General features: G+C 45.1%; 1 pseudogene; it reads left to right on the top strand.

The window, feature by feature from the left end:
* The first annotated feature begins 927 nt into the window (after window positions 1–927).
* On the top strand, window positions 928–9,719 carry LOC143783291 (cilia- and flagella-associated protein 157 pseudogene; annotated as a pseudogene).
* The last annotated feature ends 13,766 nt before the right edge of the window (window positions 9,720–23,485 follow it).

The following is a 23,485-nucleotide window of genomic DNA, read 5'->3' as shown; positions in this document are numbered from 1 at the left end:
ATAACGAGTGAGAACTCCATTTTTCTATTAGTGCTTTATTAGTGCCGTTTTCTAGTAGAGGCCAGTTCTGTTGTTTAATCTGTATTTTCAGTTTTGAGTTAATGATATGATTGTGCTTCAGAGTGGCCAGTGGAGGGGGGCTTCTTGTGGTGTTCTGCTTAGGTATTCATGTGTATGGCTTCTGACAGGTCAGTGATCCCTCAGTGACCTGCCCACTAGTTTGCATAATGAATATTATGTATATTGAAAAACAAAATCACCTTCAGCAGGCAAGAATGTATAATGTGCTTTTAACTCTTTTATTTGTTTGTATACATAAATTCATTAAAAAAAACCCTGTGTCAAAATGGTGCTGGCGGTGCCATGTTAGAGGAGAAAATTTTATTTCTCTAGCAAGATTGCATTGTTGACGCCTGCGCAGTAGCATCTATCGGATCGCCATTTTGAGACAGATTTTTTTTAATGAATTTATGTATACCAGCATATAAAAGAATTAAATACACATTATACATGCGATCATGCTGCAGCACAGGCGCCTGCCTGTTGAAGGTGATTTTTTTTCAATATACGGTATATAATATTCATTATGTAAAATACAGGGCAGGTCACTGAGGGATTGGTGACCTGTCATAAGCCATAAATCTGAATAGCTAAGTAGAGCACCACATGAAACCTCTCATAGGCCACCCCCAAGCATGAGCATATCATTAAATCAAAACTCAACATAAAGATTAAACAACAACCACAAGACGGATTTCATCAACCAAGGTATCATTGTAATCAGTATAACGGCGCCGACCTGACATTGTCTGTAGGTTACTGTGCACAATCTTTCTGACAGGTTCACTTTAAGCCTTCTTATGTCCATTAATTCTATATGTAAACCTGAAAATAAAGGTCACTTTAAATATAACTTTCAACTTGACAATGGTCATGTCATCTTCTGCACAAGTGTTGAAAGCTTTCTTGGCCATTAGAGTCTTTATTGCAACTGTTGCTGTAAGGAGTGAGGCTTTCTAATACAGTACACATTATTCACTTTTGGAAATTCTTCAGATTGCAGCCAACACCATTAAAAGTTAAGAGAACTTAATAGCTGATATATGCTGCCCAATCCACAAGAAGCATGTATCACACTGGGGCTGCATGATCTCATGCAAGATGATGTTTAATTTGCTTTTGTGCATAAGGGTACTGTCACACAGTGCAATTTTGATTGCTACGACGGCACGATCCGTGACGTCGCAGCGTCGTATGATTATCGTTCCAGCGTCGTAGACTGCGGTCACACTTTGCAATCACGGCGCTGGAGCGATGCCGAAGTACGCTGGTAACCAGGGTAAACATCGGGTTACTAAGCGCAGGGCCGCGCTTAGTAACCCGATGTTTACCCTGGTTACCAGCGTAAATGTAAAAAAAACAAACAGTACATACTTACATTCCGGTGTCTGTCCCCCGGCGTTCTGCTTCTCTGCACTGTGTAAGCGCCATAGCCGGAAAGCAGAGCTCACAGTGCAGAGAAGCTGAGACGCCGGAGGACAGACACCGGAATGTGAGTATGTACTGTTTGTTTTTTTTACGTTTACGCTGGTAACCAGGGTAAACATCGGGTTACTAAGCGTGGCCCTGCGCTTAGTTACCCGATGTTTACCCTGGTTACAAGTGAACACATCGCTGGATCGGTGTCACACACAACGATCCAGCGATGTCAGCGGGTGATCAAGCGACGAAAGAAAGTTCCAAACGATCTGCTACGACGTACGATTCTCAGCAGGGTCCCTGATCGCTGCTGCGTGTCAGACACTGCGATATCGTAACGATATCGCTAGAACGTCACGAATCGTACCGTCGTAGCGATCAAAATTGCACTGTGTGACAGTACCCTAAGTCTGCAGTCTAATTTGTGCTTACTGCTGAATAAAAGATGGGAAATAGATATATGTAGCATGGCTTGATGGTACCTAAAATGGGAGCTCCACTGTTTTTTTTTTTACTATGAAAACTATGGGCACCTAGTGGTTAGTGTTGAGCGATACCGTCCGATACTTGAAAGTATCGGTATCGGAAAGTATCGGCCGATACCGGCAAATATACCCGATACCAATACAAGTCAATGGGACTCAAGTATCGGACGGTATTCCTGATGGTTCCCAGGGTCTGAAGGAGAGGAAACTCTCCTTCAGGCCCTGGGATCCATATTAATGTGTAAAATAAAGAATTAAAATAAAAAATATTGCTATACTCACCTCTCCGACGCAGCCTGGACCTAACCGAGGGAACCAGCAGCGTTCTGTGCTTAAAATGCGCGCGTTTACTTCCTTCCGTGACGTCACGGCTTGTGATTGGTCGCGTGCCGCCCATGTGGCCGCGACGCGACCAATCACAGCAAGCCGTGACGTAATTTTCAGGTCCTGGATGCCTAATTCTAGGCATTCAGGATTTTAAAATTACGTTCCGCTTGTGATTTGTCGCGTCGCGGTCACATGGGCGACGCGACCAATCACAAGCCGTGACGTCACGGGAGGCAGGAAACGCGTGCATTTTAAAATTATGTCACGGCTTGTGATTGGTTGCGTGCCGCCCATGTGACCGCGACGCGACCAATCACAGCAAGCCGTGACGTAATTTCAGGTCCTGAATGCAGAAATAGGCATTCAGGACCTGAAATTACGTCACGGCTTGCTGTGATTGGTCGCGTCGCGGTCACATGGGCGGCACGCAACCAATCACAAGCCGTGACGTAATTTTAAAATGCGCGCATTTCCTGCCTCCCGTGACGTCACGGCTTGTGATTGGTCGCGTCGCCCATGTGACCGCGACGCGACCAATCACAAGCCGGAACGTAATTTTAAAATCCTGAATGCCTAGAATTAGGCATCCAGGACCTGAAAATGACGTCACGGCTTGCTGTGATTGGTCGCGTCGCGGCCACATGGGCGGCATGCGACCAATCACAAGCCGTGACGTCATGGAAGGAAGTAAACGCGCGCATTTTAAGCACAGAACGCTGCCGGTTCCCTCAGTGAGGTCCAGGCTGCGTCGGAGAGGTGAGTATAGCAATATTTTTTATTTTAATTCTTTATTTTACACATTAATGTTGTTTCGATACCGATACCCGATACCACAAAAGTATCGGATCTCGGTATCGGAATTCCGATACCCGCAAGTATCGGCCGATACCCGATACTTGCGGTATCGGAATGCTCAACACTACTAGTGGTATAAAAATAAGGAATGTAACAAGAAGATACTCATCTAGTAGACCCTTGCATAATAAACATAAAAAACTAATAAAATCCTTATGCTCAGCTTACTGCATACCTCTTCCAACAATCTATTCCTAAGCATCCAGTCCTCGCTGCATATTCATATCATTGCTGTGAGTGCTAAAATCATGCTCACAAACAGACCCCTATATAACGTAAGAGCCCACACACAGCTCCCTATATACAGTATGAGCCCAGACATATCCTCCAATATACAGTATGAGCACCCACATAGCCTCCAATATACAGTATGAGCCCACACATAGCCCCCAATATACAGTATGAGCCCCGCATGGCCTCTAATATACAGTATGAACCCCACATAGCCTACAATATACAGTATGAGCTAACACATAGTCTTCAATATGTAGTATGAGCCCCCCACATAGCCTCATATAGAGTATGAGCCAACACATATCCTCCAATATGTAGTATGATCCCCTCACATAGCCTCCTATATACAGTATATACCCCACATTGCCTCCTATATACAGTATATACCCCACATAGCCTTCTATATACAGTATGAGCACCCAAATAGCCTCACTATATACATTGTGAGCCCTAACATAGCCTCTTAAATAGAGCATGTGCCACACATAGCCTCTGATATACAGGATCTGCCCCACATAGCCTTACTATATACAGTATGAGCCCTCAACATAACCTCCAATATACAGTATGAGCACCCACATAACCTCCTATACACAGTATAATCCCCATATAGCCTTTATATATTCAGTGTGAGCCCCACATAGCCTCCATATATACAGTGTGAGACACTACATAGCCTCCATAGATACAGTATGAGCCCCATATAGCCTTCATATATACACTGTGAGCCCCACATAGCCTCCTATATACTGTACATGAAAATATCCCAAATACATAAAAAAGCACACCACAGACTCACCTCTCTCCCATTCCCCTGCTCTGCTCTTGTCTCCTGTGAGTCTCAGCAGCAGCAGCGTGATGGAATGACGTTATCACGTCTTCTGTCTCACACGCTGATTGGTTAATGATGGAGCCGGCGTCGGTGCCCTCCATCAATGTATTCATCACTGTCTGCATTCCGAGGATGGATAGACAGCATGCAGGGAAGGGCATAGTGCCGCCAGTGGGTCACTGTTTTCTGCCCTTTGGATTCAGGTTCGAATTCAGCTGTGGATTTTTCTCATCTCATTCAAGTCTATGGGAAAAAATTCCACAAATAAAACTCATATTTACCGCAAAAGAAATTGACGTAATGCAGATTTCAAAATAACATCACAGGTCAGTTTCCACAGCGTGAAAAAACGCACAGTGGGCATGAGATTTATATAAGTTTCATTCACTCTGCTGGAACTGTAATATGCTGGGATTTTTACTCACAAAAATGCACAGGGGATAAGTGCAGCAGATACTCGTCGTGGGAACTTAACCTCCAAAATATTTTGGACAAGGACTGACACGACCTCCTCCGGTTTGTTTCACCTGTGATGACAAATCCTCATCGCTCTGTACTATAAACTCCCTCTTTGATGTGAGCTGGATAAAGCACTTGCTGGAGATAGAAAGATAAACTAAATCCAGGAAATGTGGGATACAGGATGAATGTGATGTTACATTGGACCCAAGTATTAAAACTACTGTGCTAACTGAAAGGACGGACATTCCAGAGGATTAATTATTTGCTGCAGGGCAGATTCTAGACTATGGGAATGACTGTGCATTTCAGCATCCACATTGCATTCATTATAAATGTTTGTTTTGTAAATCTGATAGCAATGGTCAACTTGCTTCAGTAACTTAATTTTAGACTTCCCCTGAGTCGACATCTGTCTTTGCTCTGCTATTGTAATTCCAGCGTAGTCATGTTGTGAGGGATATCTGCCAATACTGACATTGCAAAATTAGGTCTTTGGCTATATTCTATACATATCTACATACATATCTACTGTATATATACTGATCCAAAATCTTTTTTTCATGTATGTATGTAGGTAGGAAACCATAATAAAGCCAAGAATGCCAGGACTAATTTGACAGGAATTTTTTGACATTCAAAATTGTCTTTTTTTCTGTTTTTGGGGTCCAGTCACAGTTTGGATATGGTAAAAGATCCAGTACATTATTCATACTATATTACATGTCAGCATATTTTATTATTATACATGATACTAAAAAGAGCCTCTAAAGTAGACAATGTTTTTATCTAAATTATATCTTAAAGAGGTTTTCCCATATCATAAAATGATGGCATGAAATACAGGGGGGAAATAAGTATTTGATCCCTTCCTGATTTTGTAAGTTTGCCCACTGACAAAGACATAAACAGTCTATAATTTTAAGGGCAGGTTTATTTTAACATTGAGAGATAGAATATCAAAAATAAAATCCAGAAAATCACATTGTATAAATTATATAAATTTATTTGCCTTTTGCAGTGAGAAATAAGTATTCAATCCCCTACCAACAATTAAGAGTTCTGGCTCCTACAGACCAGTTAGACGCTCCTAATCAACTCATTGCATTAAAGACACAGTGCTAAAAAATTTTTTTGTAAATCAAACCCCCTTTAGGGTTGGGGCTAGAGACAGAGTTGGGGCTAGGGTTAGGGTTTTAGGGTTAGGTTTTGGCTAGGGTTAGGGTTGTGGTTAGGGGTATGATTGGGATTGGATTAGGGTTAGGGGTGTGTTGGGGTTACGGTTGGAGTTAGAATTGTGGGGTTTCCACTGTGTAAGTATATCAGGGGGTCTCCAAATGCAACATGGCTCCCACCATTGATTCCAGCCAATTTTGCATTGAAAAAGTCAAACGTTGCTCTCTCCCTTCTAAGCCCTGCCATGCACCTAAACAGTGGCTTTTCCCCACATACAGATTATCGGCATACCCAGGAAAAATTGCTCAACAATTTGTGGTCATTTTCTCCTGATACCTTTGTGAAAATAACAAAATTAAAGTAAATTATTTGTGAAAAAAGTAAAATGGAAATTTCTTCCTTCCAGATTGCTTTAGTTCTCGTGAAGCATCTGAAAGGTTAATAAACTTCTTGAATGTGGTTTTGCGCACCTTGACCAATGTAAGGTGGTCCCTAAAAAAATGGTTTTGTAAATTTTGTTGGAAAAATTAGAAATCGCTGTTCAACTTTTAACCCTTATAAGGTCCTAACAAAAAAATTATGTTTCCTTAATTGTGCTAATGTAAAGTTGACATGTGGGAAATGTTATTTATTAACTACTAGCTGAAGAGCCCGGCATTACCCGGGCATAGTAACTATCTGTTAACTTCAAAGAAAAAGTAAACGGCACCTCCTGCAGAAATTAGGCCACACACATGGTGACCGCTGATTAGTTGCTTCTTATCGCCCAAAAGGAGTCCGGGTGCTCATTCATAGAAAATAGTACAAGCCCAAGCAAAAAAAGAAAGAAACGAAGAGCACCCACCATCCATAAAATTCCAATCCTTTATTGTGACATGTAAGTCAACAGCAGGGAGACAAGGGAGAACATGAACTACAAATGGACGATGTCCGTTTCACGCTACCACGCTTCCGCAGGTCCTAGTGTTGAAAGAAAGTGGGAGGTCCTCTATACAGGAACAGCAGGTTACCTCCCACCATCTGACATCTTCACAATGTCAGAATTACCTACTTGTCAGAATAAAAACATAAAACATTTTTAGAAAAATACATACGAACATACAGAATATAACAACCTTATAGCAGCCAGGTGAAAAACCTTCACAAAAACACGGACATATCAATCCTTTCATTAAGACCTATTGGTCCCATAGCGCATGCTCGCAGAATCCATCTGGCTTCCCTCCTAAGAAGGAGCCTGTTTAGATCGCCCAGTGGTTGAGGTAAGTTAACTCTCTCCAAACCAGCCAAGTGCAGCGTCGCTGCATTGCCCCATGGTATAACCGCATATGATTAACGAAGCGAGGGACTCCCTTACCAGAGCTAATGGGGTTATAGTGCTCCCTTAACCTTACAAAAAGAGGACGGATACTCTTCCCAATATAAAAAAGCCACAAGGGCAAAAGATCACATACACCACATGTGTGGTTCTACAAGATATAAAATCGCGGACAGAATGTTGAATGTGGCCAATCCTGATCATTTTATCGGTTGCATGCTAAGAACAAAAATTGCAATGGCCGCACTTAAAGTTACCTTTTGGAGTCCCTGCCCTTAACCAATTTTCCTGCTCATTACTCACTTAGTTGCGTACTAAAAGATCTTTTAAATTCTTTCCGCGACGGCTGGCAAATAAAGGGCCCCTACTGCTGAGCTCCGATAACTCTGGATCTTTTTCTAAGTTGTGCCAACTTCTCCTGATTGCCGATCTAATAAAGCTATCCATGGGACCAAATTTGAAATAGAATGTGAATCATTTTTCAGATGTCCTTGTTTTTACTTCTTCCACTGTAAAACTATCTACACTACATGACTCAGCCTTTGCTAGGGCAGCATCTAACACTGGGCGGAGATACGCCCGATTCTCGAACCTTTTGTACAACTCTTGGGATTGACTTTTGAAGCCACTAAAACTACTGTTAATTCTCTTAACCCTTAAAAGCTGACTAAAGGGGAGAGAGAGTTTTGTGTACTGAGGATGGGCGCTGTTGTAATGCAACCAGCATGTGGATGAAGTTGCCGACCTCAACAACCAGTTGTCTGGTCTGCAGCAGGCCAAGGAAGCCAAGAAGGCCGCCTACGAGATGCAGCTGGGGCAGATGAGGCACGAGTTCCAAGAGACTAAGGACAAGCTCATGTCAGAGAACATGCTACTAGCGGACAAGTTGGCCTCCTTGGAAGAGTTCAGGGTGCAGAAAGAAAACCTGATGGCCAAGTTTGCCACATTGGAGGAGAAGTTAAGAAACCAGGAGGAAGAAAACAAGGAAATGATGTACAAGCTGGAGAAGAAGGCAGTGCTGGACAAGGATAGGTTAAAGAAGGAAATGGTGCAGAAGGTTAACACCGTGGCAGCCGAATTCCACCGAGTGTCCAACGAGCAGATGGCCGAGACCACAAAGCACGTAATCAGTGAGAACGTGGCAGTCAGGTCCCAGCTGGCCAAAATGTCCGAGAAGAGTTTAGTGCTGATCCAAGAGAATGACCTTGTGATGGTGTGATATGCTATGTGGGTATAATTTTTGTGCATATTTCTATTTACTTATTTTCATGGTGTTCTCTTGCAGAAGGAGTTATTTGCTAATTGATGAATGGCTGTTGCTGCCATCTGATATCAGCCCCCACAGCACTGTATTGTTTGTTAATATGCTAATGACATGTTAACCTAGCTTGTTGAAACAATGAGCCTCTGAGACCTTCCCCCTCCTGACCTGTGAATGAGGAGGGAGACTTAAAATATCAGGGAGGTGAGACACAGATCAGTCCTGTGTGGAGTGATGATGTGTTCACAGCATCTCAGAGAGAAATAAGAGTATATGGATTATGCTATCCTCTGTCTGCTGGATTGCAGGACTTGTATCCTGTTACTGAACTGCATTCGTGTTCTGGACTATTTTATCCTTTGTGTGGTGGATCGTATATGGACCTTTCATATTTTTGCCTAAATACAGGTCTTGGGATTGTTCTTTCTTCGCTGGCTCTGTTGATTGTGTGGTACCGGAGAAGGACCCCGTGACAGACCTGCTGAAAGTACACGATGCCAAGCTGAGGAAACAGGTGGAGATGCTGGAGGAGAACAAGAAAGAGCTGGTGAAGAACAACGTCAGCAACCAAAAGGTGATCCGTATGTTGTCCGAGCAGTGTCAGCAGCAGGAAATTCTGGACAAGGCTCTGCACAAGGAGCAGGAGCTGAACCATCTGCACACGGAGCATCAGTCTCTGCTGGAGGAGGCGCAGACACTTAGGCAGAGGATGACGTCCCTGGAGGAAGAGGTGCAAAGACTTACGGAAGGGATGAACACAGCACGCAGGCAGGCAGACGAGGAGGTGAAGAAGAGGCAAGCGGTGGAGAAAGTTAGGCAGCGTCTTCTCTGAAGGACATGCTCGTGGAGAAGTCTGCGGACGAGGAAGGTGAAAGACAAGATGAATCCCTGGAAAGACGGAGCAATGTGCTGCACAGTCTCCTGCTGCTGCTGAACAGTGCGGCCGCTCTGGGGCTGGGGCCTGGGCTACAGGACTTCCAGAGAAAAGACCCGGACTATTACACGGCACCCGAGGGCAACAGGCAGACAGTCTCCCCAATCTTAAAGGGCTCTGTTGTAATCCTGCATTACTGCATTGGAGATCTGGGACTGGTGCCAAGACAAGATGTCTCCAGTGCCATTCTTAGCAAGATCGGGATGCTGTCCAGAACCACAAAGCTTGGACCAATTCAAGCCAACCCTGCCCTAACAAAGGACCTTACAGGAAGCCAAGACGGCAAACCCCCAAAACAGAAACCATTATCAGGAATCTCCTCCACCCCGGCCGGCAATGCTCTTGTGATAATGAAGTGACAGTAAACTGCATCTAGACACATAAGATGGACTGATTATAATAAAGGCGGACGGTCGAGGCGGAAAACAAACAAACAAACAAAAACTTGTCATTGCAGATTGCGCTACAGATTGACACAAACCTGAAAAAGCAGTTGGGAGCAGGCTTGGACTGGCCCACAGGAGCACAGGAGAATCCTCCGGTGGGCCTCTGTGCAAGAGTGGGCCACTACCCTCTTGTATGAGCAGTACTTGGCACAATATACTTGAATCACTATGTACAGACAAAGGCAGCATCTTATTAATTTAAGAATCTACCAAGTTCACTGTTACTGAGACTGAGGATAATGTTACATTTGTATGTACTGTAGCTGAAAAATGGAGCCCTGGAGTTGGTTACTTGTAGGCCCTTGGCACCCCAGTTCGATACTGGTTGCAAGTATCAACATCATTAATACCAACATCACTAAGAAAAGCAGCTCCAGCCATCACATTAGGGTGAGTTAATGAAATATTTGACAAAATATAGCAGGATCATTTATAAGTTGATAATTTTGTGTGGTCAGCAAATGACAAAAATAAATATCCAAATGACACTTGGCAGAAAAAAGGTTCCGCACCCCTGCTTTAAAAGCAGAGGTTATGAATGTGATAAATACAATATTCAGCTGTTTTAGAAAAAATTTACTTAACCTCTAGTTCAGATCCTGTGGACATTACAGACTTCATAACAAATACTACATGGGATTTTACTCTGGTGATACTATATCCAGCTAGTTATAACTTTGCAATTAATTCATATCTTGTTTAATGGCAAAAACATTAGGCTTTAAAATTCATGCAGCCCACATTGTTTGAATTTGGAATGATTAGAGAAAAAAATGCTAGAAATATGCATATGCTGTTGAGATAACATCTGCTCAAAACATCAAAAACTCATTACGCATTATACATATTATACAACATAGCTTGAGGTGTTCAATTGCCTGTAACAGAGGTCAGTTTGGGTCACAATGGCATAAGTCGTTTATACTTGAATATCTTCAATTTGCTTAACTATGTTCTCAAAAGATTTGTGTAAAATTATGCAGGCGGTAGCCATGGACAAGCTGGTGCTTCACATCTCCTCGGCACTTTACAGGAAAATTCTGTCGCAGTCGCAATGTGCAATGTGCTACCCAGTGTGGGGTGCATCACATGTACGTGTAGGCCACAGGCTATCACTGCTTCCAGGTCTCCATATTCTGGAACCACACATAACTCAGGGGATAACCAACAAAAGCGTACTGGACAGTTCAAATTTATCAGATTGTAATATGCAGTATCGGGCACAACACTTCTCGCTGCTTGTTTCTTTAACACAGTACGTGCCACTAGTTTACCATGACAGAGAGGAGCCAGAAGAGCGCAGTGTCTGATTTCTCCTACTCCTGCAAGGATTAGAAGCACTTCATCTTATTATTAAACGGTGTAAATTTCTTTCAGCAATGCAGGGATTAATCTGCTCTGCTGAGAGCTCCTGGAGGTAACTCTATCAGCTGTGCACTATAAAGGTACCTTCACATTAAACGATATCGCTAGCGATCTGTGACGTTGCAGCGTCCTGGATAGCGATATCGTTGAGTTTGACACGCAGCAGCGATCAGGATCCTGCTGTGATATCGCTGGTCGTTGGTTAAAGTTCAGAACTTTATTTGGTCGTCAGATCGCCGTGTATCGTTGTGTTTGACAGCAAAAGCAACGATGCCAGCGATGTTTTACAATGGTAACCAGGGTAAATATCGGGTTACTAAGCGCAGGGCCGCGCTTAGTAACCCGATGTTTACCCTGGTTACCATCGTAAAAGTAAAATAAACAAACAGTACATACTCACCTTCTGATGTCTGTCACACGTCCCTCGCCGTCCGCTTCCTGCACTGACTGAGTGCCGGCCGTAAAGTAAAAGTACAGCACAGCGGTGACGTCACCGCTCTGCTGTTAGGGCCGGCGCTCAGTCAGTGCAGGGAAGCGGATGCCGGGGGACGCGAAGGTGAGTATGTACTGTTTGTTTTTTTACATTTTACACTGGTAACCAGGGTAAACATCGGGTTACTAAGCGCGGCCCTGCGCTTAGCAACCCGATGTTTACCCTGGTTACCCGGGGACCTCGGCATCGTTGGTCGCTGGAGAGCTGTCTGTGTGACAGCTCTCCAGCGACCAAACAGCGACGCTGCAGCGATCGGCATCGTTGTCTGTATCGCTGCAGCGTCGCTTAGTGTGAAGCTACCTTTAGCCATTTCAATCTCCTATATAATCTGGGCCCTGGCTAGCACTGATTGTCAGACAAGCTTTTGCTGCATGGCTGGAGGTTGTTGGTGGTGGTTATTGGAGAAAGGTGTTTGGTGGATTAAAGGGAACCTGTCACCACGTTTTTGGAAGATGGGATAAAAATAGCGTTAAATAGGGGCAGAGGTGGGCGTTACATTAGTGTGTGTGTTATGCGTTTATTACCCACCTAAGTTGCCGAAATAACTTTGCAAAGTCTCCGTTTTCGCCTGTCAATCAGGCTGGTCAGGTCGCATGGGCGTTGTCTTTCCCCAGATTTGGCGTAGTTTTCCGTTGGTGGCGTAGTGGTGTGCGCATGCCCAAAGTCCGGAATCCTCTTCCAGGGGATTTAAAATAGCGCGGTGTTCGTTATTGCATTGGTGATCGGTGGGCGCGGCCATCTTCCTTTGGCCGCGCGTGCGCAGAAGCGGCGCTCTGCTGGCCGCGGCTTCAGGAAAATGGCCGCCGCGATATCCATCTGCGCACGCGCGGCATCCCGCGGCCATTTTCCTGAAGCCGCGGCCAGCAGAGCGCCGCTTCTGCGCACGCGCGGCCAAAGGAAGATGGCCGCGCCCACCGATCACCAATGCAATAACGAACACCGCGCTATTTTAAATCCCCTGGAAGAGGATTCCGGACTTTGGGCATGCGCACACCACTACGCCACCAACGGAAAACTACGCCAAATCTGGGTGAAGACACCACGCCCATGTGACCTGACCAGCCTGATTGACAGGCGAAAACGGAGACTTTGCAAAGTTATTTCGGCAACTTAGGTGGGTAATAAACGCATAACACACACACTAATGTAACGCCCACCTCTGCCCCTATTTAACGCTATTTTTATCCCATCTTCCAAAAACGTGGTGACAGGTTCCCTTTAATCTGTAACTATTGCTAGGTTTTAATTGTGTGATAATTCCCTTTCTTCTCCTACTTTGGTGTAACCCCATCCTCTACACCTCTGTTGTACACTCACTGGCCACTTTATTAGGTACACCTGTCCAACTTCTTGTTAACACTTAATTTCTAATCAGCCAATCACATGGCGGCAACTCAGTGCATTTAGGCATGTAGACATGGTCAAGACAATCTCCTGCAGTTCAAACCGAGCATCAGTATGGGGAAGAAAGGTGATTTGAGTGCCTTTGAACGTGGCATGGTTGTTGGTGCCAGAAGGGCTAGTCTGAGTATTTCAGAAACTGCTGATCTACTGGGATTTTCACGCACAACCATCTCTAGGGTTTACAGAGAATGGTCCGAAAAAGAAAAAAAATCCAGTGAGCGGCAGTTCTGTGGGCGGAAATGCCTTGTTGATGCCAGAGGTCAGAGGAGAATGGGCAGACTGGTTCGAGCTGATAGAAAGGCAACAGTGACTCAAATCGCCACCCGTTACAACCAAGGTAGGCCTAAGAGCATCTCTGAACGCACAGTGCGTCGAACTTTGAGGCAGATGGGCTACAGCAGCAGAAGACCACACCGGGTACCACTCCTTTCAGCTAAGAACAGGAAACTGAGGCTACAATTTGTACAAGCTCATCGAAATTGGACAGTAGAAGATTGGAAAAACGTTGCTTGGTCTGATGAGTCTCGATTTCTGCTGCGACATTCGGATGGTAGGGTCAGAATTTGGCGTAAACAACATGAAAGCATGGATCCATCCTGCCTTGTATGGAGCATCTTTGGGATGTGCAGCCGACAAATCTGCGGCAACTGTGTGATGCCATCATGTCAATATGGACCAAAATCTCTGAGGAATGCTTCCAGCACCTTGTTGAATCTATGCCACGAAGAATTGAGGCAGTTCTGAAGGCAAAAGGGGTCCAACCCGTTACTAGCATGGTGTACCTAATAAAGTGGCCGGTGAGTGTATATGTGTGCATATTTGTATGTTTGATATTTTTCGTTAACCCTGTTCGTAACTTGTTAGTCTGGTTGGTGTATTTCGGTACACTACTACTCCCCTCTTCCCTGGATGGGGGAAGGGTACAAACTGAGGGCAGATTCAGTAGCTAAGGCAAGGTACGTGACCGGGCATTATCACCATCAGAAATAACCTGGGGAACAGGGTGAGCTAGGGCGCCCGTAGCATTAGGGACAATGAAGGAGCCCCTGGTCCTGGGACACCCGACAACAGAGCAATGACAGTACATTTCCTTAACACAGCATTACTATTCATTCCTCCTGGACTAACCCCAAGTTGGCTGTTCCTGTCTACCACAGGGATTTCCTGTTGAGCCCCACAATGCACCAGGGATCCGCTACCTTCCCTTCTTGCGGTTCTGTGCTTATTATCCACTGTATGCCAGAGGATAACACACTCTTCCTAGTACCTATATTGAGACCTGAGCTCTGGGCGTTGCAGGAATGTTGCAAAGGATTCTAGTAAGGCCTCCCACTGCCATGAACGATAGTTCCTCGCAGCCGCCAGCAGCCCACTGCACTTGAACTTGACCTTGGTTACTGCACTTCCCGATTTGACTAACTATCAGGAAGTACCTGCTATTCACTAGCATCTCCCAATGTGGGATAGTCCATATCATTAACTGTATCTTATCCTATACCTTCAGCTATCTATAGTTACTATCCTATTACAGTATATATGATACCTTATGCTTTAGATTACCATATCACAGTCTACTCACAATATACATTAAAAGCGAAGGACAAAGTTCCCATTTCACATAACACATTATGTGTACAAAACACATGTGTTGAGGGCCATAGACAAGCAAACTGTTATGCATTAATGTGGTGCATGTGGATTTGTGGACCCACTGTGCCACAGGGTCAGACCTGCCCTGGAAGGGGCGTAGCTAAGCGACTACGTGGTGTTAACTAGAGCTTCTGATGGTGGAGACAGACTGGGCTGCAGGTATTCACCAAGTTCCACTCCTGCACAGAAACTGGTACTGCAGCAGCTGACCCCAGGGGTCAGGTACACTGACACTGATTAGTGCTTGGTTTCCACTCAGACTAGTAAGTTGGGATTTGGGCTCCATTCAGACATGCCATTCTATGATACTGGATCATGGTTTGGCCGCACACAGACCGGGGAACTATGTTCAGGCCTGGCGGCTTATGGACCACAAGATGATGTTCAGGTGTTTGCAACTCCGAGATCCAGGAAATAAGGTTCAGGCATTGGCGGCTCTGAGACCAGAAGACAAGGTTCAGGCACTAGCCACTCTGGGACCAGGGGATGAGGTTCAGGCACTGGTCACTCCAGGACTAGGGGACAAGGTTCAAGCTCTGTCCACTCTGGGACCAGAGAGTGAGGTTCAGGCCCTGCTGGTTTGGGATCAGGGTACTACAGATACAGGACTGGCCATACCAGGACCAGGGGACTTTGGATACAGGACTGGATCACTTCAGGACCAGTTTACTACAGATACAGGGCTGGCTACACTGAGACCAGGGATACAGGTTCAGGACACCAGCAGCACCGGAACCAGGGGACCACACAACTCACTAGTAGTACACCTGACTCATGACTCTACACGTTGCTTGGTGACTCTCTAGGGGAGAGGGAGTCTTATATACAAAAGGCCTCCAAGCTGTTGGCTGAGAGCCCTCTAGCAGGTGCACTACATTATACTAAATGCCTCTCAGCTACAAGTTTAAGGCATTTACTATATGCACCCTGCCCCTTTAAATGTAGAGGAATGCTTGCTGCCAGTAGATGCATTGCATACAAAGGAAGCAGGAAGAAGGAGCACACTGGAGACCACACCGAGGGCTAGGGGAGTGAGTAAGCCGGCGTCCCTGCATGGAGGGATAAGGGGAGACCATGCAGGGGCCTCGGCAACAGCGCTACATGACATTATCTACATGACACCATTGGTGTTTCCAGGGGTAGGAACATCACCATACAGTTCACCATTCTTACACTTGCATATTTTTGTACTTTTCCTGGTACACAGCAAGAGATAAGATAATAAGTATGTTACTTATTGAACTAACTCTGAGCTGTACACTTGCGGCTAATTTGTTTCAGAACGGCACATAGTGTTGTGAATTTGGTTTCTGGGCTCCCCCGGTGGTCACTGGTGGTACTGAACTTGTGTGCTTCATCGCCTCTGTTCACCTGTTTCCATCAGGATGTGGGAGTTGTCTATTTAGCCTTGCTCCTCAGTCATTTCTATGCCGGCCAACAATGTTACCAGAAGCCTTTCTGTTGCATGTTCCTGCTCCTAGACTACTATCAGCTAAGTTGGACTTGTAGTCCTAAGTTTGTTTTGCATTTTTGTTCCAGTTCTCTGTGATTGTTTATTTCTGAGGCTGGAAGCTCTTGTGAGCTGGAATTGCCACTCTGGTGTCATGAGTTGATATTAGAGTCTTAAAGTAATTCCAGGATGGTGTTTTGAAAGGGTTTTCAGCTGACTGTGAAGTTCCCTTTTCTGTCTTCCTACTATCTAGTAAGCGGACCTCAATTTGCTAAACCTATCTTCATACTTCGTATGTCAATTTCCTCTGAAATCACCGACAATATATGTGGGGGCTACTGTCTGCCTTTTGGGGAAAATTTCTCTAGAGGTAAGCCAGGTCTGTATTTTCCTCTGCTAGGGTCAGTCAGTTCTCCGGCTGGCGCTGGGCGTCTAGGGATAAAACGTAGGCACGCTACCCGGCCACTGTTATTTGTGCGGTAGGTTTAGCTCACAGTCAGCTCGAGTTCCCATCTTCCAAGAGCTAGTCCTTTTTGTATGCTTTACTACGTTCTCTTGCCATTGAGAACCATGACAGTTTGGCCGGCCAAGGGTTAAAATTATTGGCAGAAGAAAGGAGAGAAAAGAAGTCTGCAGAGAATTATTTTTTTTTTTTTCTGAGTTTGCTCATTAGTTGATTTACTAGCTTCTCTGCTTACTGCAGCCTTCGTCTCTCTCTCCTTCTAATCCTTGAATGGTTCTGACTTCACCTGATGAAAATGGATCCTCAGGGTTTAGCTACAGGTCTGAACAATCTCGCTATGAAGGTTCAAAGTTTACAGGATTTTGTAATTCATGCTCCTATATCTGAACCTAGAGTACCTTTGCCTGAATTTTTCTCCGGGGATAGATCTCACTTCCAGAATTTCAAACATAATTGTAAATTATTTTTGTCTCTGAGATCTCGCTCCGCTGGAGATCCTGCACAGCAGGTCAGGATTGTAATATCTTTGCTCCGGGGCGACCCTCAGGATTGGGCATTTGCTTTGGCACCAGGGGATCCTGCGTTGCTCAGTGTGGATGCGTTTTTCCTGGCTTTGGGGTTGCTTTATGAGGAACCTCATTTAGAGATTCAGGCTGAAAAAGCCTTGATGGCCCTGTCTCAAGGGCAAGATGAGGCTGAAATATACTGCCAAAAATTTCGTAAGTGGTCTGTGCTTACTCAGTGGAATGAGTGCGCCCTGGCGGCGAATTTCAGAGAGGGTCTCTCTGATGCCATTAAAGATGTTATGGTGGGGTTCCCTGTGCCTGCAGGTCTGAATGAGTCCATGACAATGGCTATTCAGATTGATCGGCATTTGCGGGAGCGCAAACCTGTGCACCATTTGGCGGTGTCTACTGAGAGGGCGCCAGAGATTATGCAATGTGATAGAATTCTGTCCAGAAGCGAACGACAGAATTTTAGGTGAAAAAATGGGTTATGCTTCTATTGTGGCGATTCAACTCATGTTATATCAGCATGCTCTAAACGTACTAAGAAGGTTGATAAGTCTGTTTCAATTGGTACTTTACAGTCCAAGTTTATTCTATCTGTGACCCTGATTTGCTCTTTATCGTCTATTACCGCGGACGCCTATGTCGACTCTGGCGCCGCTTTGAGTCTTATGGATTGGTCCTTTGCCAAACGCTGTGGGTTTAATTTAGAGCCTCTGGAAGTTCCTATACCTCTGAAGGGTATTGACTCCACACCATTGGCTAGTAATAAACCACAATACTGGACACAAGTAACTATGCGTATTAATCCGGATCACCAGGAGATTATTCGCTTCCTTGTGTTGTATAATCTACATGATGTGTTGGTGCTTGGATTGCCATGGCTGCAATCTCATAACCCAGTCCTCGACTGGAAAGCTATGTCTGTGTTAAGCTGGGGATGTCAGGGGACTCATGGGGACGTACCTTTGGTTTCCATTTCGTCATCTATTCCCTCTGAGATTCCGGAATTTTTATCTGATTATCGTGACGTTTTTGAGGAGCCTAAACTTGGTTCACTACCTCCGCACAGAGATTGCGATTGTACAATAGATCTGATTCCGGGCAGTAAGTTTCCAAAGGGTCGTTTATTTAATCTATCTGTGCCTGAACACGCTGCTATGCGGGAATATATTAAGGAGTCCTTGGAAAAGGGACATATTCATCCTTCGTCATCTCCCTTAGGAGCCGGTTTTTTCTTTGTATCTAAAAAAGATGGCTCTTTGAGGCCGTGTATTGATTATCGGCTTTTGAATAAAATCACGGTTAAATATCAGTATCCTTTGCCACTGCTTACTGATTTGTTTGCTCGAATAAAGGGGGCCAAGTGGTTCTCTAAGATTGATCTTCGTGGGGCGTATAATTTAGTGCGAATTAAGCAGGGGGATGAGTGGAAAACCGCATTTAATACGCCTGAGGGCCATTTTGAGTATTTAGTAATGCCTTTTGGTCTTTCAAATGCCCCTTCAGTCTTTCAGTCTTTTATGCATGACATTTTCCGTGAATATTTGGATAGATTTATGATTGTGTATCTGGATGATATTTTGATTTTTTCGGACGACTGGGACTCTCATGTCCAACAGGTCAGGAGGGTTTTTCAGGTTTTGCGCTCTAATTCCTTGTGTGTAAAGGGTTCTAAGTGCGTTTTTGGGGTTCAAAAGATTTCGTTTTTGGGGTACATTTTTTCCCCCTCTTCCATTGAGATGGACCCTGTCAAGGTTCAGGCTATTTGTGATTGGACGCAGCCCTCTTCTCTTAAGAGCCTTCAGAAGTTTTTGGGCTTTGCTAATTTTTATCGTCGATTTATAACTGGTTTTTCTGATGTTGCTAAACCGTTGACTGATTTGACTAAGAAGGGTGCTGATGTTGCTGATTGGTCCCCTGCTGCTGTGGAGGCCTTTCGGGAGCTTAAGCGCCGCTTTTCTTCCGCCCCTGTATTGCGTCAGCCTGATGTTACTCTTCCTTTTCAGGTTGAGGTCGACGCTTCAGAAATCGGAGCTGGGGCGGTTTTGTCGCAGAAAAGTTCCGACTGCTCCGTGATGAGACCTTGCGCGTTCTTTTCTCGTAAATTTTCGCCCGCTGAGCGAAATTATGATATTGGTAATCGGGAGCTCTTGGCTATGAAGTGGGCTTTTGAGGAGTGGCGTCATTGGCTTGAGGGGGCTAGACATCAGGTGGTGGTATTGACTGACCACAAGAATTTGATTTATCTTGAGTCTGCCAGGCGCCTGAATCCTAGACAGGCGCGCTGGTCGTTATTTTTCTCTCGGTTTAATTTTGTGGTTTCTTACCTACTGGGTTCTAAAAATGTGAAGGCGGATGCCCTTTCTAGGAGTTTTGAGCCTGATTCCCCTGGTAATTCTGAACCTACAGGTATCCTTAAGGATGGAGTGATATTATCTGCTGTTTCCCCAGACTTGCGTCGGGTCTTGCAGGAGTTTCAGGCGGATAAACCTGATCGTTGCCCGCCTGGTAGAATGTTTGTTCCTGATGATTGGACCAGTAGAGTCATATCAGAGGTCCATTCTTCTGCGTTAGCTGGTCATCCTGGAATCTTTGGTACCAGGGATTTGGTGGCTAGGTCCTTCTGGTGGCCTTCCCTGTCGCGAGATGTGCGAGGTTTTGTGCAGTCTTGTGATGTTTGTGCTCGGGCCAAGCCTTGTTGTTCTCGGGCTAGTGGATTGTTGTTATCTTTGCCTATTCCGAAGAGGCCTTGGACTCACATCTCCATGGATTTTATTTCTGATCTCCCTGTTTCTCAGAAGATGTCTGTCATCTGGGTGGTGTGTGACCGTTTCTCTAAGATGGTCCATTTGGTTCCCTTGCCTAAATTGCCTTCCTCATCCGAGTTGGTTCCTCTGTTTTTTCAAAATGTGGTTCGCTTGCATGGTATTCCGGAGAATATCGTGTCTGACAGGGGAACCCAATTCGTGTCTAGATTTTGGCGAGCGTTCTGTGCTAGGATGGGCATTGATTTGTCTTTTTCGTCTGCTTTCCATCCTCAGACTAATGGCCAGACCGAGCGAACTAATCAGACCTTGGAGACTTATTTGAGGTGTTTTGTGTCTGCGGATCAGGATGATTGGGTTGCCTTTTTGCCCTTGGCGGAGTTTGCCCTCAATAATCGGGCTAGTTCTGCCACCTTGGTTTCTCCTTTCTTCTGTAATTCGGGGTTTCATCCTCGTTTCTCTTCCGGTCAGGTGGAGTCTTCGGATTGTCCTGGAGTGGATGCTGTGGTGGAGAGGTTGCATCAGATTTGGGGGCATGTGGTGGACAATTTGAAGTTGTCCCAGGAGAAGACACAGCATTTTGCCAACCGCCGTCGTTGTGTTGGTCCTCGTCTTTGTGTTGGGGACTTGGTGTGGTTGTCTTCTCGTTTTGTCCCTATGAAGGTTTCTTCTCCTAAGTTTAAGCCTCGGTTCATCGGCCCGTACAAGATATTGGAGATTCTTAACCCTGTGTCCTTTCGTTTGGACCTCCCTGCATCTTTTTCTATTCATAATGTCTTCCATCGGTCATTGTTGCGCAGGTATGAGGTACCGGTTGTGCCTTCCGTTGAGCCTCCTGCTCCGGTGTTGGTTGAGGGTGAGTTGGAGTATGTTGTCGAGAAGATCTTGGACTCCCGTGTTTCCAGACGGAGACTTCAGTATCTGGTCAAGTGGAAGGGCTAAGGTCAGGAGGATAATTCTTGGGTGACAGCCTCTGATGTTCATGCCTCCGATTTGGTCCGTGCCTTTCATAGGGCTCATCCTGATCACCCTGGTGGTTCTGGTGAGGGTTCGGTGCCCCCTCCTTGAGGGGGGGGTACTGTTGTGAATTTGGTTTCTGGGCTCCCCCGGTGGTCACTGGTGGTACTGAACTTGTGTGCTTCATCGCCTCTGTTCACCTGTTTCCATCAGGATGTGGGAGTTGTCTATTTAGCCTTGCTCCTCAGTCATTTCTATGCCGGCCAACAATGTTACCAGAAGCCTTTCTGTTGCATGTTCCTGCTCCTAGACTACTATCAGCTAAGTTGGACTTGTAGTCCTAAGTTTGTTTTGCATTTTTGTTCCAGTTCTCTGTGATTGTTTATTTCTGAGGCTGGAAGCTCTTGTGAGCTGGAATTGCCACTCTGGTGTCATGAGTTGATATTAGAGTCTTAAAGTAATTCCAGGATGGTGTTTTGAAAGGGTTTTCAGCTGACTGTGAAGTTCCCTTTTCTGTCTTCCTACTATCTAGTAAGCGGACCTCAATTTGCTAAACCTATCTTCATACTTCGTATGTCAATTTCCTCTGAAATCACCGACAATATATGTGGGGGCTACTGTCTGCCTTTTGGGGAAAATTTCTCTAGAGGTAAGCCAGGTCTGTATTTTCCTCTGCTAGGGTCAGTCAGTTCTCCGGCTGGCGCTGGGCGTCTAGGGATAAAACGTAGGCACGCTACCCGGCCACTGTTATTTGTGCGGTAGGTTTAGCTCACAGTCAGCTCGAGTTCCCATCTTCCAAGAGCTAGTCCTTTTTGTATGCTTTACTACGTTCTCTTGCCATTAAGAACCATGACAACATAGTATTTCATAGTTCAATATTCCAGTAAAGGTATACTTTATTTTAATTGTTTTTGACAATTAAGACATCACTTAAAGGGAACCTATCACCCCGTTTTTTAAAGATTAGATAAAAATAGTGTGAAATAGGGGCAGAGCTGGGCTTTACATTAGTGCCTTTTTGGTGCCTTTACACCCCCGTTAGACTGCCGAAATACCTTTGTGAAGTGGCCGTTTTGTCCTGTCACTCAAGTTGGTCAGGTCGGATGGGCGTGGTCACAGCGCTGTTTCTCCCCCAGATCAGGCTCATCATTACGTTGGTGGCGTAGTGGTGTGCGCATGTCCAAAGAGAAGATCCACTGCCCAGGAGATTCAAAACAGCGCGGTCTACGCTATTTGCCGTTTACCGGTGGGCGCGGCCATCTTTCCTGTGGCCGCGCGTGCGCAGGTGGAGCGCTCTGCTGCCCGGGGCTTCAGGAAAATGGCCGCGGGATTCCGCGCGTGCGCAGATGGAGATCGCGGTGGCCATTTTCCTGAAGCCCCGGGCAGCAGAGCGCTCCACCTGCGCACGCGCGGCCACAGGAAAGATGGCCGCGCCCACCGGTAAACGGCGAATAGCGTAGACCGCGCTGTTTTGAATCTCCTGGGCAGTGGATCTTCTCTTTGGACATGCGCACACCACTACACCACCAACGTAATGATGAGCCTGATCTGGGGGAGAAACAGCGCTGTGACCACGCCCATCCGACCTGACCAACTTGAGTGACAGGACAAAACGGCCACTTCACAAAGGTATTTCGGCAGTCTAACGGGGGTGTAAAGGCACCGAAAAGGCACTAATGTAAAGCCCAGCTCTGCCCCTATTTCACACTATTTTTATCTAATTTTTAAAAAACGGGGTGATAGGTTCCCTTTAAAAAAAGTCCAGACTTACCAGTTCATGGTTAATATACCAGTCCATTGTAAGATACAGACAGGCCCAGTGATATTTGATATAGAAAGCACACATAGAAAATAAAAAATTGCTTGAATTGCTTTCTTCAAAAATGTGCTAAAAACCATACCCCTATCTAATAGGTCAGTATTACGGGGGCAATAACCCCGACATACAGCGATAAATAAGACACCTTATACTGGAACAGTATAAAAAAAAAATATATAATGTAAGAGTCCTATGAAAGTGATGTAGCATTAGTGATATAAAATATGTAGCTACCAGAGTGTATAGATATAAATGTACTATCCCTACCAATAAAGCAAATAATAATTTGCACCGCTAGGGTCTATTCCTACCTAGGTGCGGGGGTTGGCACCCTAAGAAAATACGAGAATGGCGCCCCCGCTCGTACGATGGCTGACCCTGGTCTCCTAATACCTCCCTATAAGGGATAGAGTATGAAACAGAAGGCCAGGTGGCTGTCAATGACTTGAAACAAAATATGTGATGCTATTAGTACAGCATACCAGGCCGACACCTCGCAATGTGCTGTAAGGTAGGGACAGAACCTGGATATCACTTAATATAATACAATAAACTACAATCACATGGCAGAAAAACGCCTAATACACATATAGGACATATCCAGCATACTATTGGGCTAACAAATTATTGCCATAACAAATACTCATGCCATAAAAAGTATGGCAATATTTTTTTTTGATACTGTTCCAGTATAAGGTGTCTTATTTATCTCTGTATGTCGGGGTTATTGCCCCCGTAATACTGACCTATTAGATAGGGGTATGGTTTTTAGCACATTTTTGAATAAAGTATTCTATTCTT

This window comes from Ranitomeya variabilis, chromosome 6 (genome assembly GCF_051348905.1).
Source record: "Ranitomeya variabilis isolate aRanVar5 chromosome 6, aRanVar5.hap1, whole genome shotgun sequence".
NCBI lineage: Eukaryota > Metazoa > Chordata > Amphibia > Anura > Dendrobatidae > Ranitomeya > Ranitomeya variabilis.
This window is presented reverse-complemented; position numbering and strand designations above follow the sequence as displayed.